A 17,127-nucleotide genomic window follows, 5' to 3' on the forward strand; every position below is an offset into this window, starting at 1 on the left:
ATTTGATGGCAAGCAAAGAGTTGCTCAACCTTCATTTCCCAATCAAGATAAGCTTCAACATCATCTTTCCCATAAAAGTGAGGGAGGTCTATTCTAATGGCTCTTGGTTCCCTAGGCTCTCTTCTTTCTCTTCTTAGAGGAGGAGGAGGTTGATAGAAGTTGTCAACTAGTCTACTATCTTCTTCATAGTGTGACTAGTGTTGGAGTGTGGGAGTACAAATGTTGACTCCTATTACTCATCCTCTCATGCAACCTTTCCATATTTCTTGTTCCCCTCCTCTCTTCATCTAAAAGTTGATGAAATCTATCTCTTTCTTGTTTTTCCCTTTCCCTTGCAATTATTTCATCTTCCTTCCAACGTAGTAGTGCTCTCAAATCAAAGGCAATTTGTTTCAAACTTATTTCTTCTTCATTTGAAGCACTCATACATTGAGAAGGAGGTTGAGACATTTTTTTTTTTAAGATTTTGGTCTTTAAAAGAAAATTTCAAAGAAGAAGTAGATAGCAAAAGCTTTTAGTTCTCCTCCAGGAAAGAGAGGTGAATCACTTGGATTGCTTACATACCAAGTCTTTCCTAGCCAAGGGAACTTGAAACTTTGGTACAAAACTTCTTAAATGAAATTAATACAAAGACTAAGTTGACACACACTAAAATATCAAACAAGAAAATTAAAAACAAGAAAGATTCTAAGTTTTGGTAGAAGTAGAAGGCACTTGGAACCTTCAAACTTCACCACTAAAAGCGCTTCACTAATGTATAGAAGAGGTTCTAGTTAGGAGATGGGATTGAGTACCTAAGACTCCCCCAAGACACCTAACTAGGCCATGAACACAAGAAGGAAAGCATTACAATTTTACAAATCAATTTGAATACAATCAAAGTGCGTAAAATGTAAAAGGTCTTCTTGGCTTTGTCTTCTTGGCTTGGTCCTCACAAGTGTTTCACTCTTGCACTTCCTCTTGATCTCACCAAAGAGAATTCTCTTTCGGGACTAGGTACTCCACCTCCTAAGATGCTACCTTAGGAAAATTAGATCACCTCCAAAAAGAAGTATGCACCAAATATAGAAACCAAACCAAAAGAGGTCAAGAAATAAAGCAAGAAAAGCACAAAATTATAATTGCTAAACCAAAAGTGAATAATGCCATGACAAACTCAAAGGATTGCCAAAGAAATGACAAACTAGAAATAATGTAAAGAAACAAGATAAGCACTCAAATGAATTACCTAATGAATGGCACTAGAATGGATGAAAAACAACCAAAATAAGCTAGAAAACTGCACTGAATATGATTTTTCACTCACTGCCAGTCCAAAAACGTGAATTCAGGCCTCTGCTTCAGATATTTTTCATTTTTTCATTTCTCAACATTTTTCAATGATTCTTTTTTTCACTTTTTCGTCTATGTCTTAGCTAAAGGAGGCAAAAATTAGATTTGGATTTGCACCGGCCAATTCTTTATGATAAATCAAATACAAACAGTGTGCAGTCAGACAGAAACTGGAACAGCAATAAAATGCAACAAAATAATGCTCTCAAACTCAAGTGATGGTAGTGATTCTAGTGTACTTCTTTTGCCACTTTATTTTGATCTTTTCTTTTGATTCTTTTTGGCACTTGCTTGTATTCATTTTGTGCTCTTTTTCTTTCTTTTTATTGCTGTTACAGCAGCTAGTTTCCACCACAAAATAGAATCACCACCACACTATGCTTGATCATTTGCATTTTAATGGAAACAAAAAGCACAAAGGAGAAGGAAACTTAAAGGAATCAAAAGAAGATCATGAAACACAATGAAACACAATGGAAATTGACTTTAAGACATTGCTAAGATCTAAATAGCAATCTGAACTCAAAAACAGAAATGAAAAAGCACCAAAGCACAATTAATTGAAAGGAAATTTAGTGTGGTTTATGGTGATTTTAAGCAAGCACAAGGAAAATTCCCACTGGACATTAAGATAACTAAGGTTATCTAGATGTGAAGGTTCATTTCCAAGGCTCAAAGAGAGAAGAGAGTGTTAATTTTTAAAGATTAAAAACTGCACTCAAATCTGAAAAAAAATTCAGCAACACATCACCAACAAATTCAAAGAAAATTAAAAGCTAAACAAGGAATTAATGACATATATGGACTAAACATGACTCTTGACAAAACATATGGATCTTAAAATCAAAATAAACTCAAGAATCAAGAGAATGAACTGAACAAAAAAAACAAATACACAATTAAAATGAAAAATAAATGGTAGAAACCAAATAGAACACCTAAAGCACACAAGGATGGTTCAAGATGAAGCAAATGAAGATGAACCAAAGTAAAAAGACATTAATACTCAAAATAAAATGAACAAAAACAGCAAGACAAGTAGGAGAAGTGATGAACAACACGGAATTGAAAAAAAAATGGAGAAGAAGCACTTAACTCACTAAAACCAAGGCTCATGATACCATATGATGGCTTCTTCTTGTCTCCATTGAAGCTTGCATGAAGAATGGAGGCTCCATGGATGGTGTTGGATGCGGAAGCATGAAGGAAAGAAGCTTAAGGTGTTTGGTTTGGTGTAGGTGAAAGGATTCTTAAGAGAGGTGAGGCCAACTCCTAAGGAAGAAGACTAGAGTAAACTAGAGAAGAGTTTACTCTAAGGTGAGCTCAAAAGAGATTTGTGCACAAATTTGGGCAGCAATTCATTACTCAATTTCAAGCTGAAAAATACATCTCCTAAGCCTTCTATTTATAGGCTAAAATGAGACCAAGGGGTCTCCAAAAAGTGGAGGGAAAAAGGAGTCTAGAAAGTTGAATTTTGGAGCCAAAAAGGAGCATGTGGGAGGTGTGACTTGCCACCTAAGCAAGTCACACTTGTCTTGCCATGGGAAGCTAACTCTCATTCTTGGAGAGCAAGTTTGAGAAGCTTCTAGGCTTTTCTAGAGTAGACACACTACTCTTGGCCCATTTGGCCCAATTCCCCTTTTTGGTCCAAAATTACTTCTAAAGCCTAATTTCCTCTGAGGCCCAATACATGGCCCAAAGAAAAATCCTATTCTACTGGGCCCAAAATACAAGGCCCAAAATAAAATCCTAATCTAGTATTTACAAGCAAAATGTCCTAGGCTAGGTCTTCACATCCTCCTTGGCCCATGTGAAGTTCATCTTGGGCCTTGCATGCGAATTTAAGGCCCATTCCTCTTGTATTCTCCTAGCCATGGCTCTTGTTGTAGGTCCCTTGGCTAGAGGCTTCTCATCATGAAGGATTAGTGAACTTCCTTTCTAAACATGCTTAGTCTTCTTAAGCATGTGCCTTCATCCTTGGTTGGGGTCAATCCTTCATCAAAAACTGTAGAAGAAAAAACATTGACGAATAAACTTTCTCTAGTTTCATTTTTTTTTCTTTATTTTCCCTTCCTTCTGCAATTTATATTGCTTCTTTTTCTATTCGTTCTTTTTCTGTTTTCTCCTTCCACCTATGTTGATCCTTACTGACTTCTCTTGGTGTCATAAATTTATACTTCATTTGATGTCCTTCATGCCCCAAATAAAGGGAACGCTCATCAAGTGGAGTGTTTTAAAACGAAGTCATGCCCATCCCAAAAGAAGATGGCAAGAGTCCATGGGAGCAATTTCACACAATACTTCTTTCACACATTGCCATGTACTGAATTTGATCCATGCTTGATCCAGATGAAAGGTTGCTGGTAACTGGATTTTCTCCACCAATCTTTGGCTCACAACATTGTTTTCGCTTCCGTAATCGAATGCAACTAAACATGGATGGCCTTCGGTTAAACACTTTGTATAATAAACTTCCTTTTCTATTTCAAATCTAGATAGTAAGACTCTGAATACCAAATGATGTGAATCCACAAGGTTCGATTCGTTTGACTGATCTATCATTGTTGGAATGCTAACAAGCAAGAAATTTGAGAAATTATGTATAACGAGAAAATGGAAACATAAAATAAGATGGAACGGAAATTTATAGACATCACACTTCTAAGAATGGATGATAAGCCTAAGAGTTGAAACACACAAAGGGATAAAGGACCTTTCATTAAACTCATGGATTCTTGGATCACTCAGGAACTTAGGAGAATCACTCTCACTAAGATAGATGGGATAAAACTCGTTTATTTTCTGAATAAAACTCAGCTTGCCTTCATTGATCAAAATGGTTCAACTTATATAGGAGCTTTAAGCATCAGAATTACAAAAGACACATAAATTTCAATTACAACCCACTTAAAGCTATTAATTAATAAATCCACTCAAGCTAATAACGATCCGCTACTTAATGGTTGATTGTAACTGAATTTAAGGCTACCAAAAGTCATCCACAAATTTTCAGCAAAGGTCCTGTTGATCTTCCAAAGGTTGGTTCTTAAGTTGGCATACGAACCCCTATTTCAACTTGAAAATAAAGCAAAACTAAAGCCCATTAATTGGTTAAGCCAAAACACAATTTGGTCAGCCAATTTTACAAAGCATTGGGCCCTTATTTAAATAAAAGAAACTGCATCAACACGACGCATTAGTCATCCACCTTTTGACCACCCATGTGCAATTCAAATCATACCCTCCTTCTTCGAGAAGACTTGTCCCGAATCTTGTGACACTAGTTTTAATGTATGTTTATTATGATCTTGTGAAGGACTTTTATTTTTTCACATGTTGAAACTAATTCTCTTGTTCCAGTATCAAATTCAACTTCATATTTGTTACTTTCCAATGGTTGCAATCCGTCGATAATATTTCTTGGCAACAGTACCCCACCTTGATATGTAACAATAAATAATTCCATGCATTGTGTTTGACGAATTTGCTTCTTATCGAAGGACCAAATGCATAATAAAGCACTATGAACAAGCTTCCTTTTCAAACATGGAAGTTGGTGTGTTTCATTCACATGCTTATCCTTTTGTTCCTGTAAAATGACATCACAAACAGTATGTCTCCAATTTGAAAGTGAAGAGGAAAAGGTAGCTCGATTTGTGAGTGGGTTAAGGAGGGACATACAAGATTTAGTAGAGTTATATGAGTACTCCTCTCTTGACAAAGTTTTACATTTGGCCATCAAAGTTGAAACTCAATTGGAAAAGAAAAAAGAGGCCAAGAGGAGTGGTTCATACAATGACTACTATTCTAGTACTTGGAAAGATAAAGAAAGAAAACATGATAAATTACCACTCAAGAGTTCCCAAGACCGACCTCCTAGGACTAATTAATCTAGGCCTTCTAATGAAACTCCTCATTCTTCTCAAGGTATAAGCATAACTTCTATAAAATGTGGCTAGCAAGTTGTCCTACCAAAAGTGTTTGGGATATGGGCACATAGCTTCAAGTTGTCCTACCAAAAGAACCATGGCCTTAAACCTTAAAAGAGAAGTAAAGAGTGAACATTCTTTTCCCCCTTCCCCTAAAAGTACTTCTTCCCACACTTCTTCTTCAAGTGAAAGGATTAAACCCCTTGAAGGTGGATTGTTAATGATAAGGCACCAATTAACACAAGTTTCCAAGGAACTTGACCCTTCTCAAAGACAAAACATTTTTCATTCAAGGTGCCATATAAATGACAAACTATGTCCCTTCCTCATAGAAAATGAAAGTGGTATAAATGTGGCTAGCACAAGGGTTGTGGACAAGCTTGGCTTGAAAACTATCCCTCATGCCAAGCCCTACAAGCTATCACGGCTTAAGGAAGAAGACATTAAAGTAACTCAACAAGTCCTCATTAACTTTTCAATTGGAAATTTTAAAGATGAAGTGTTATGTGATGTTGTGCCTATGGAAGCAACTCATATTTTGCTAGGTAGGCCATGGCAATTTGATAGAAAAGTCTTTTATGATGGCCATGCTAACCCTTATGCTTTCTCCTTCCAAGGCAAGAAGTTCACACTCCTACCTCTCTCACCCAATCAAGCAAATGAGGACCAAAATAAAGTGAAAGGTAAGATAAAAGATGAAAAAGAAAAAGAGCAAGTTACCTCCAAAGTGTTACTTCCCTCCAAAAAAAGATTTCCAAAGCAAGATAGACATCACCATTCTTCCTTCTCTTCCAAGGCTCAAAAGGAAGACCCAATGCGCAAGCATGAGAGGGATGACCTAATCAAAGCTAGGGGTAATACCCTTATAAAGGATGGAACAAGAGCGCATAAAAGGGAGGTGCAAATCCTCCCCCAAATCAAGTCAAGCTCCCTCTACAAAGGCTTAAAGAATTTGTGGTCAAATCCTCTCCAAGGAGGAGAGGATGATGAAGGATTGACCCCAACCAAGGATGGAGGCACATGCTTAAGAAGACTAAGCATGTTTAGAAAGGAAGTTCACTAATCCTTCATCCCTTTCATTTGTGTTTGTTATTTTTGATTCCCAAAGTTGACTTAGTTGAATCAACTTTAGTTGACTTGTTGACCTTTGACTAGGTTTGACTTGTTGACTATAGTTGACTTGATTTAAGCCAACATGCTAATCTATGTTTATTTGCTTTGTAGGTTAATTAGGAGTAAGAAAGCAATGCTAGGTGGTGCATGGTGATTGGGGAGCATAAATGATGTGGAGGAGAGTGTAAAGAAAAGGCATAAAGCATAAAGTAAAAGGCATGAAGCAAGTGTACCTATGTACCTTTGGTCTCCTTTGTTTTTAGCATAATTTGGCCACTTTTTGGAGACATATGAGACACATTCTTTGTCACCTTTTATGCTAGAACGAAATTAGCCTTGCACACACCATAGTTAGGTCTTTTGTCTCTCATTTTTGTAACCTTATTTGACCTAGTTTCTAGAAGCTAGGGCTAGGTTTTTGTAGAGACATCCTTAGGTATCTTTTATTTGCTTAGAGGCCCCTAAACTATTCTATATAAGGGGTGCTCCTAGACATGTAAAAGGGTTGAACATTTTGAAGTAAAAACACTCTTGTGTCTCAACCATTTGTGAGAGTTTCCTCCCTAGGGAGTGAATACTTTTAAGCCTTATCTTGCATAGCAAGTGGCGGCACACATCCACTCATCTTCAAGGTTGCCATGGCTTCTAGCCTAGCCTTGTAGTGGCGTGCTTCTCACATTTTTACCATTTCTTTCCTTTCCATTTTATGTTTTCTTATTCCTTTAATTGTTCTTGGTTTTCTATGGTTTATGTGCTTTTCATTTCCTTTTTGTTTGAATCAATCCATCATCTTCTTCTCTTGAGCTTTGTGCAAGGAACCTTCACATCTAGATAGCATGTTATCTTAATGTCCAGTGGGCATTTCACTTAGCTTTTATAATCAACTCACACCATATTCAATAATGTTAAAAAGAAACAAGATAATCCTTCATCACGGACCCCTATTTCAACTTGAAAATAAAGCAAAACTAAAGTCCATTATTTGGTTAAGCCAAAACACCATTTGGTCAGCTAATTTCACAAAGCATTGGACCCTTATTTAAATAAAAGAAACTGCATCAACACGGCGCATTAGTCATCCTCCATTTGACCCATATGCAATTCACATCATACCCTCATTCTTGGAGAAGACTTGTCCCGAATCTTAAGTAACTAGTTTTAATGTAAGTTTATTATCATCTTGTGAAGGACTTTTATTTTTTCACAAGTTGAAACTAATTCTCTTCTTCCAAGATCAAATTCAACTTGATATTTGTTACTTTCCAATGGTTGCAATCAGTCGATACCATTTCTTGGCAACAGTACCCCACCTTGATATGTAACAATAAATAATTCCATGCATTGTGTTTAACGAATTTGCTTCTTATCAACGGACCAAATGCATAATAAAGCACTATGAACAAGTTTCCTCTTTAAACATGGAAGTTGGTGTGTTTCATTCACATGCTTATCCTTTTGTTCCTGTAAAATCACATCACAAACTGTAGAAGAAAATACATTGACGAATAAACTTTCTCTAGTTCCATTTCTTTTTCTTTATTTTCCCTTCCTTCTGCAGTTTATATTACTTCTTTTTCTATTCTTTCTTTTTCTCTTTTCTCCTTCAGCCTACGTTGATCCTTACTGACTTATCTTGGTGTCATAAACTTCTACTTCTTCTGATGTCCCTCATGCCTCCAATGAAGGGAACGTTCATCAAGATGGAGTGTTTTAAAACGAAGCCATGCCCATCCCAAAAGAAGATGACAAGAGTCCATGGGAGCAATATCACATAATACTTCTTTTACACATTGCCATGTACTGAATTTGATCCATGCTTGATCCAGATGAAAGGTTGCTGATAACTAGAGTTTCTCCACCAATCTTTGGCTCACAACATTATTTTCGCTTCCGTAATCGAATGCAACTAAACATGGATGACCCACGGTTAAACACTTTGTATAATAAACTTCCTTTCCTATTCCAAATCTAGATAGCCAGGCTCTGAATACCAAATGATGTGAATCCACAAGGTTCGATTCGTTTGACTAATCTATCATTGTCGGAATGGTAACAAGCAAGAAATTTGAGAAATTATTTAAAACGAGAAAATCGAAACATAAAAGAAGATGGAACGGAAATTGATAGACGTCACAATTCCAAGAATGGAAGATAAGCCTAAGAGTTGAAACACACAAAGGGATAAAGGACCTTTGGTTAAACTCATGGATTCTTGAATCACTCAAGAACTTAGGAGAATCACTCTTACTAAGATAGATGAGATAAAACTCGTTTATTTTCTGAATAAAACTCAGCTTGCCTTCATTGATGAAAATGGTTCAACATATATATGAGCTTTAACAATCAGAATTATGAAAGACACATAAATATCAATATCAACCCGCTTAAAGCTATTAAGTAATGATCCACTCAAGCTAATAACTATCCGCTACTTAATGGTTGATTGTAACTGAATTTAAGGCTACCAAAAGTCATTCACAAACTTTGAGCAAAGGTCCTCTTGATCTTCCAAAGGTTGGTTCTTAAGTTGGCATATGGACCCTTATTTCAACTTGAAGATAAAGCAAAACTAAAGCCCATTAATTGGTTCAGCAAAACTTAAGTTGAAACTAATTCTCTTCTTCCAGGATCAAATTCAACTTGCTATTTGTTACTTTCCAATGGTTGCAATCCGTCGATAACATTTCTTGGCAACAGTACCCCACCTTGATATGTAACAATAAATAATTCCATGCATTGTGTTTGACGAATTTGCTTCTTATCGACGGACCAAATGCATAATAAAGCCCTATGAACATGCTTCCTTTTTAAACATGGAAGTTGGTGTGCTTCATTCACATGCTTATCCTTTTGTTCCTGTAAAATGACATCACAAACTGTAGAAGAAAAAACATTGACGAATAAACTTTCTCTAGATCCATTTCTTTTTCTTTATTTTCCCTTCCTTCTGCAGTTTATATTACTTGTTTTTCTATTCTTTCTTTTTCTGTTTTCTCCTTCAGCCTACGTTGATCCTTACTTACTTGTCTTGGTGTCATAAATTTCTACTTCTTTTGATGTCCCTCATGCCTCAAATAAAGGGAACGTTCATCAAGATAGAGTGTTTTAAAGCGAAGCCATGCCCATCCCAAAAGGAGATGACAAGAGTCCATGGGAGCAATATCACATAATACTTCTTTCACACATTGCCATGTACTGAATTTGATCCATGCTTAATCCAGATGAAAGGTTGCTGGTAACTGGAGTTTCTCCACCAATCTTTGGCTTACAACATTGTTTTCGCTTCCGTAATCCAATGCAACTAAACATGGATGGCCTTCGGTTAAACACTTTGTATAATAAACTTCCTTTCCTATTCCAAATCTAGATAGCCAGGCTCTGAATACCAAATGATGTGAATCCACAGGGTTCGATTCGTTTTATTGATCTATCATTGTTGGAATGCTAACAAGCAAGAAATTTGAGAAATTATTTAAAACGAGAAAATGGAAACATCAGAGAAGATGGAACGGAAATTGATGGACATCACACTTCCAAGAATGGAAGATAAGACTAAGAGTTGAAACACACAAAGGGATAAAGGACCTTTCATTAAACTTATGGATTATTGAATCACTCACGAACTTAGGAGAATGACTCTCACTAAGATTGACGAGATAAAACTCGGGTATTTTCTTAATAAAACTCAGCTTGCCTTCATTGATGAAAATGGTTTAACTTATATAGGAGCTTTAACCATCGGAATTACAAAAGACACATAACTTTCAATATCAACCCGCTTAAAGCTAGTAGTTAATGATCCACTCAAGCTAATAACGATCCGCTACTTAATGTTGATTGTAACTGAATTTAAGGCTACCAAAAGTCATCCACACACTTTGAGCAAAGGTCCTCTTTATCTTCCAAAGGTTGGTTCTTAAGTTGGCATATGGAACCTTATTTCAACTTAAAGATAAAGCAAAACTAAAGCCCATTAATTGCTTGAGCACAAACACAATTTGGTCAGCCAATTTTACAAAGCATTGGGCCGTTATTCAAATAAAAGAAATTGCATCAACACGGCGCATTAGTCATCCTCCATTTGACCCATATGCACTTAACATCATACCGTCCTTCTTCGAGAAAATTTGTCCCGAATCTTAAGACACTAGTTTTAATGTAAGTTTATTATGATCTTGTGAAGGACTTTTATTTTTTCACAAGTTGAAAGTAATGCTCTTCCCCCAAGATCAAATTCAACTTGATATTTGTTACTTTCCAATGGTTGCAATCCGTCGATAACATTTCTTGGCAACAGTACCCCACCTTGATATGTAACAATAAATAATTCCATGCATTGTGTTTGACGAATTTGCTTCTTATCGACGGACCAAATGCATAATAAAGCCCTCTGAACAAGCTTCCTTTTTAAACATGGAAGTTGGTGTATTTCATTCACTTGCTTATCCTTTTGTTCCTGTAAAATGACAACACAAACTCTAGAACAAAAAACATTGACGAATAAACTTTCTCTAGTTCTGTTTCTTTTTCTTTATTTTCCCTTCCTTCTGCAGTTTATATTACTTCTTTTTCTATTCTTTCTTTTTCTGTTTTCTCCTTCAGCCTACGTTGATCCTTACTGACTTGTCTTGGTGTCATAAATTTCTACTTCTTTTGATGTCCCTCATGTCTCAAATAAAGGGAACGTTCATCAAGATTGAGTGTTTTAAAACGAAGCCATGCCCATCCCAAAAGAAGATGATAAGAGTCCATGAGAGCAATATCACATAATACTTCTTTCACACATTGTCGTGTACTGATCTATCATTGTTGAAATGCTAACAAGCAAGAAATTTCAGAAATTATTTAAAACGAGAAAATGGAAACATAAAAGAAGATGGAATGGAAATTGATGGACATCACATTTCCTAGAATGGAAGATAAGCCTAAGCGTTGAAACACACAAAGGGATAAAGGACCTTTGATTAAATTGATGGATTCTTGAATCACTCACGAACTTAGGAGAATCACTCTCACTAAGATAGATGAGATAAAACTCGTTTATTTTCTGAATAAAACTCAGCTTGCCTTCATTGATGAAAATGGTTCTACTTATATAGGAGCTTTAATTATCAGAATTACAAAAGACACATAAATTTCAATATCAACCCGCTTAAAGCTATTAGTTAATGATCCACTCAAGCTAATAACGATCCGCTACTTAATGGTTGATGGTAACTGAATTTAAGGCTACCAAAAGTCATCCACAAACTTTGAGCAAAGGTTCTCTTTATCTTCCAAAGGTTGGTTCTTAAGTTGGCATATGGACCCTTATATCAACTTGAAGATAAAGCAAAACTAAAGCCCATTAATTGCTTGAGCACAAACACAATTTGGTCAACCAATTTTACAAAGCATTGGGCCCTTATTTAAATAAAAGAAACTGCATCAACACGGCGCATTAGTCATCCTCCATTTGACCCATATGCACTTCACATCATACCCTCCTTCTTCGAGAAGATTTGTCCCGAATCTTAAGACACTAGTTTTAATGTAAGTTTATTATGATCTTGTGAAGGACTTTTATTTTTTCCCAAGTTGAAACTAATGCTCTTCTTCCAAGATCAAATTCAACTTGATATTTGTTACTTTCCAATGGTTGCAATCCGTCAATAACATTTCTTTGCAACAGTACCCCACCTAGATATGTAACAATAAATAATTCCATGCATTGTGTTTCAGGAATTTGCTTCTTATCGACGGACCAAATGCATAATAAAGCCCTATGAACAAGCTTCCTTTTTAAACATGGAAGTTGGTGTGTTTGATTCACATGCTTATCCTTTTGCTCCTGTAAAATGACATCACAAACTGTAGAAGAAAAAACATTAACGAATAAACTTTCTCTAGTTCCATTTCTTTGTCTTTATTTTCCCTTCCTTCTGCAGTTTATATTACTTCTTTTTCTATTTTTTCTTTTTCTGTTTTCTCCTTCAGCCTACGTTGATCCTTACTGACTTGTCTTGGTGTCATAAATTTCTACATCTTCTGCTGTCCCTCATGCCTCAAATAAAGGGAACGTGCATCCAAATGAAGTGTTTTAAAACGAAGCCATGCCCATCCCAAAAGAAGATGACAAGAGTCCATGGGAGCAATATCACATAATACTTCTTTCACACATTGTCGTGTACTGATCTATCATTGTTGAAATGCTAACAAGCAAGAAATTTCAGAAATTATTTAAAACGAGAAAATGGAAACATAAAAGAAGATGGAATGGAAATTGATGGACATCACATTTCCTAGAATGGAAGATAAGCCTAAGCGTTGAAACACACAAAGGGATAAAGGACCTTTGATTAAATTGATGGATTCTTGAATCACTCACGAACTTAGGAGAATCACTCTCACTAAGATAGATGAGATAAAACTCGTTTATTTTCTGAATAAAACTCAGCTTGCCTTCATTGATGAAAATGGTTCTACTTATATAGGAGCTTTAATTATCAGAATTACAAAAGACACATAAATTTCAATATCAACCCGCTTAAAGCTATTAGTTAATGATCCACTCAAGCTAATAACGATCCGCTACTTAATGGTTGATGGTAACTGAATTTAAGGCTACCAAAAGTCATCCACAAACTTTGAGCAAAGGTTCTCTTTATCTTCCAAAGGTTGGTTCTTAAGTTGGCATATGGACCCTTATATCAACTTGAAGATAAAGCAAAACTAAAGCCCATTAATTGCTTGAGCACAAACACAATTTGGTCAACCAATTTTACAAAGCATTGGGCCCTTATTTAAATAAAAGAAACTGCATCAACACGGCGCATTAGTCATCCTCCATTTGACCCATATGCACTTCACATCATACCCTCCTTCTTCGAGAAGATTTGTCCCGAATCTTAAGACACTAGTTTTAATGTAAGTTTATTATGATCTTGTGAAGGACTTTTATTTTTTCCCAAGTTGAAACTAATGCTCTTCTTCCAAGATCAAATTCAACTTGATATTTGTTACTTTCCAATGGTTGCAATCCGTCAATAACATTTCTTTGCAACAGTACCCCACCTAGATATGTAACAATAAATAATTCCATGCATTGTGTTTCAGGAATTTGCTTCTTATCGACGGACCAAATGCATAATAAAGCCCTATGAACAAGCTTCCTTTTTAAACATGGAAGTTGGTGTGTTTGATTCACATGCTTATCCTTTTGCTCCTGTAAAATGACATCACAAACTGTAGAAGAAAAAACATTAACGAATAAACTTTCTCTAGTTCCATTTCTTTGTCTTTATTTTCCCTTCCTTCTGCAGTTTATATTACTTCTTTTTCTATTTTTTCTTTTTCTGTTTTCTCCTTCAGCCTACGTTGATCCTTACTGACTTGTCTTGGTGTCATAAATTTCTACATCTTCTGCTGTCCCTCATGCCTCAAATAAAGGGAACGTGCATCCAAATGAAGTGTTTTAAAACGAAGCCATGCCCATCCCAAAAGAAGATGACAAGAGTCCATGGGAGCAATATCACATAATACTTCTTTCACACATTGCCATGTCCTGAATTTGATCCATTCTTGATCCAGATGAAAGGTTGCTGGTAATTAGAGTTTCTCCACCAATCCTTGGCTCACAACATTGTTGTCGCTTCCGTAACCGAATGCAACTAAACATGGATGGCCTTCGTTTAAACACTTTGTATATTAAACTTCCTTTCCTCTTCCAAATCTAGATAGCCAGGATGTGAATACCAAATGATGTGAATCCAGAGGGTTCGATTCGTTTGACTGATCTATCATTGTTGGAATGCTAACAAGCAAGAAATTTCAGAAATTATTTAAAACAAGAAAACGGAAACATAAAAGAAGATGGAACGAAAATTGGTGGACATCACACTTCCAAGAATGGAAGATAAGCCTAAGAGTTGAAACACACAAAGGGATAAAGGACCTTTCATTAAACTCATGGATTCTTGAATCACTCACAACCTTAGGAGAATCACTCTCACTAAGATTGATGAGATAAAACTCGTTTATTTTCTGAATAAAACTCTGGTTGACTTCATCGATGAAAATTGTTTAACTTATATAGGAGCTTTAACCATCAGAACTACAAAAGACACATAAATTTCAATATCAACCCGCTTAAAGATATTAATTAATGATCCACTCAAGTTAATAGCGATCCGCTACTTCATGGTTGATTGTAACTGAATTTAAGGCTACCAAAAGTCATCCACAAACTTTGAGCAAAGGTCCTCTTTATCTTCCAAAGGTTGGTTCTTAAGTTGGCATATGGACCCTTATTTCAACTTGAAGATAAAGCAAAACTAAAGCCCATTAATTCGTTAAGCACAAACACAATTTGGTCAGCCAATTTTACAAAGCATTGGGACCTTATTTAAATAAAAGAAACTGCATCAACACGGCGCATTAGTCATCCTCCATTTGACCCATATGCATTTCACATCATACCCTCCTTCTTCGAGAAGATTTGTCCCGAATCTTAAGACACTAGTTTTAATGTAAGTTTATTATGATCTTGTGAAGGACTTTTATTTTTTCACAAGTTGAAACTAATTCTCTTCTTCCAAGATCAAATTCACATTGATATTTGTTACTTTCCAATGGTTGCAATCCGTCCATAACATTTCTTGGCAACAGTACCCCACCTTGATATGTAACAATAAATCATTTCATGCATTGTGTTTGGCGAATTTGCTTCTTATCGACGGACCAAATGTGTAATAAAGCACTATGAACAAGCTTCCTTTTTAAACATGGAAGTTGGTTTGTTTCATTCACATGCTTATCCTTTTGTTCCTGTAAAATGACATCACAAACTGTAGAAGAAAAAACATTGACGAATAAACTTTCTCTAGTTCCATTTCTTTTTCTTTATTTTCCCTTCCTTCTGCAGTTTATATTACTTCTTTTTCTATTCTTTCATTTTCTGTTTTCACCTTCAGCCTACGTTGATCCTTACTGACTTGTCTTGGTGTCATAAATTTCTACTTCTTTTCATGCCGCTCATGCCTCAAATAAAGGGAACGTTCATCAAGATGGAGTGTTTTAAAACGAAGCCATGCCCATCCCAAAAGAAGATGACAAGAGTCCGTGGGAGCAATATCACATAATACTTCTTTCACACATTGCCATGCACTGAATTTGATCCATGCTTGACCCAGATGAAAGGTTGCTGGTAACTGGAGTTTCTCCACCAATCTTTGGCTCACAACATTGTTTTTGCTTCCGTAATCGTATGCAACTAAACATGTATGGCTTTCGGTTAAAAACTTTGTATAATAAACTTCCTTTCCTATTCCAAATCTAGATAGCCAGGCTCTGAATACCAAATGATGTGAATCCACAGGGTTCGATTCGTTTGACTGATCTATCATTGATGGAATGCTAACAAGGAAGAAATTTGAGAAATTATTTAAAACGAGAAAATGGAAACATAAAAGAAGATGGAACGGAAATTGATGGACATCACACTTCCAAGAATGGAAGATAAGCCTAAGAGTTGAAACACACAAAAGGATAAAGGACCTTTCATTAAACTTATGGATTATTGAATCACTCACGAACTTAGGAGACTCACTCTCAATAAGACTCTGGTTAACTTCATTGATGAAAATTGTTTAACTTATATAGTGTTGGTATCGCGTAGCGGAATGTTTGAGAGTTCGGACAAAACCAAGAGGAGGGTGAATTGGCTTCTTAATAAAAATTGTTCTTTTAATATTTTCCCTTTTTGTATCAAAGATCAATTAAAAATCTTTCCTTTATTTTAATAAACACAATAAAATAAAGAGAGTAGAGAAGAGAAAATTGCACAAAGTATTTATACTGGTTCGGATCAAAAGACCCTACGTCCAGTTGTTAATCTTTCAAAAACAAGATTAACTAAATCACTAAAATAAACCAAACTTACAATCAATGATAAGAAAGATTAGGGTTTAGAAAACACCTCTCTTGAATCACACAAGAGATGAAGACACCTCCCTTGAAATCCACAAGGGATGAAAACACCTTCCTTGAATCACACAAGGAATGAACACCTCCTTTGAATCCTACAAAGGATGATCGACTTCTCCTAGCAACAGCAGCAGCACTCAATCACTCAAGATCCCACTTGATGAAAGTTATCGCTCTACCCACACTAGGTTTTTCAAAGCCTTCCCACAGAGAGTTCTCAAGTACTCAAACTTATCTAACTTCTGTGTTTGGGTTCTGCCTTTTGACTCTTGACCTACTATTTTAACTATCTTAAATAATGTACACATATTACAAGACTTTAAACAACTAAACTCTTAAGTCTTCAATTAATCTCTTGAATCGAAGCATTCTTTTAAGTCTTCAACATTTTCCATCCATCATCATCAAGTCTTCCATACTTCTTCATAAGTCATCATCATCATCAAAATTCCTTATTAGAGGAAGATGTTCATCTTCTTCTTTTTGTCAACAATCTCCCCCTTTTTGATGATGATCAAAAATTACTGAAGACTTGTGATATGTCCTGTTCTTAATAAACAACTTAAGAGAAAAGAGTAGTTAATCAAAATAAAAGATAATTAATTTTTCTCTCCTTTTAAAACATAAGATATTACAAGATATCAATAAACATATATCTTCCCTTTAAATAGGTACAACTTATCACAAGATAATAACACAAATATACCTCCCCCTTTTTGATCATAATCAAAAATGAATTCTTTAGACAATTCCCCTTAAATCAGATAACTTAAGTTCCCTTAAAAAATTG

This window comes from Vigna unguiculata, chromosome 9, assembly GCF_037176805.1.
Source record: "Vigna unguiculata cultivar grain cowpea cultivar isolate G323 ecotype 2 chromosome 9, ASM3717680v1, whole genome shotgun sequence".
Taxonomy (NCBI): Eukaryota; Viridiplantae; Streptophyta; class Magnoliopsida; order Fabales; family Fabaceae; genus Vigna; species Vigna unguiculata.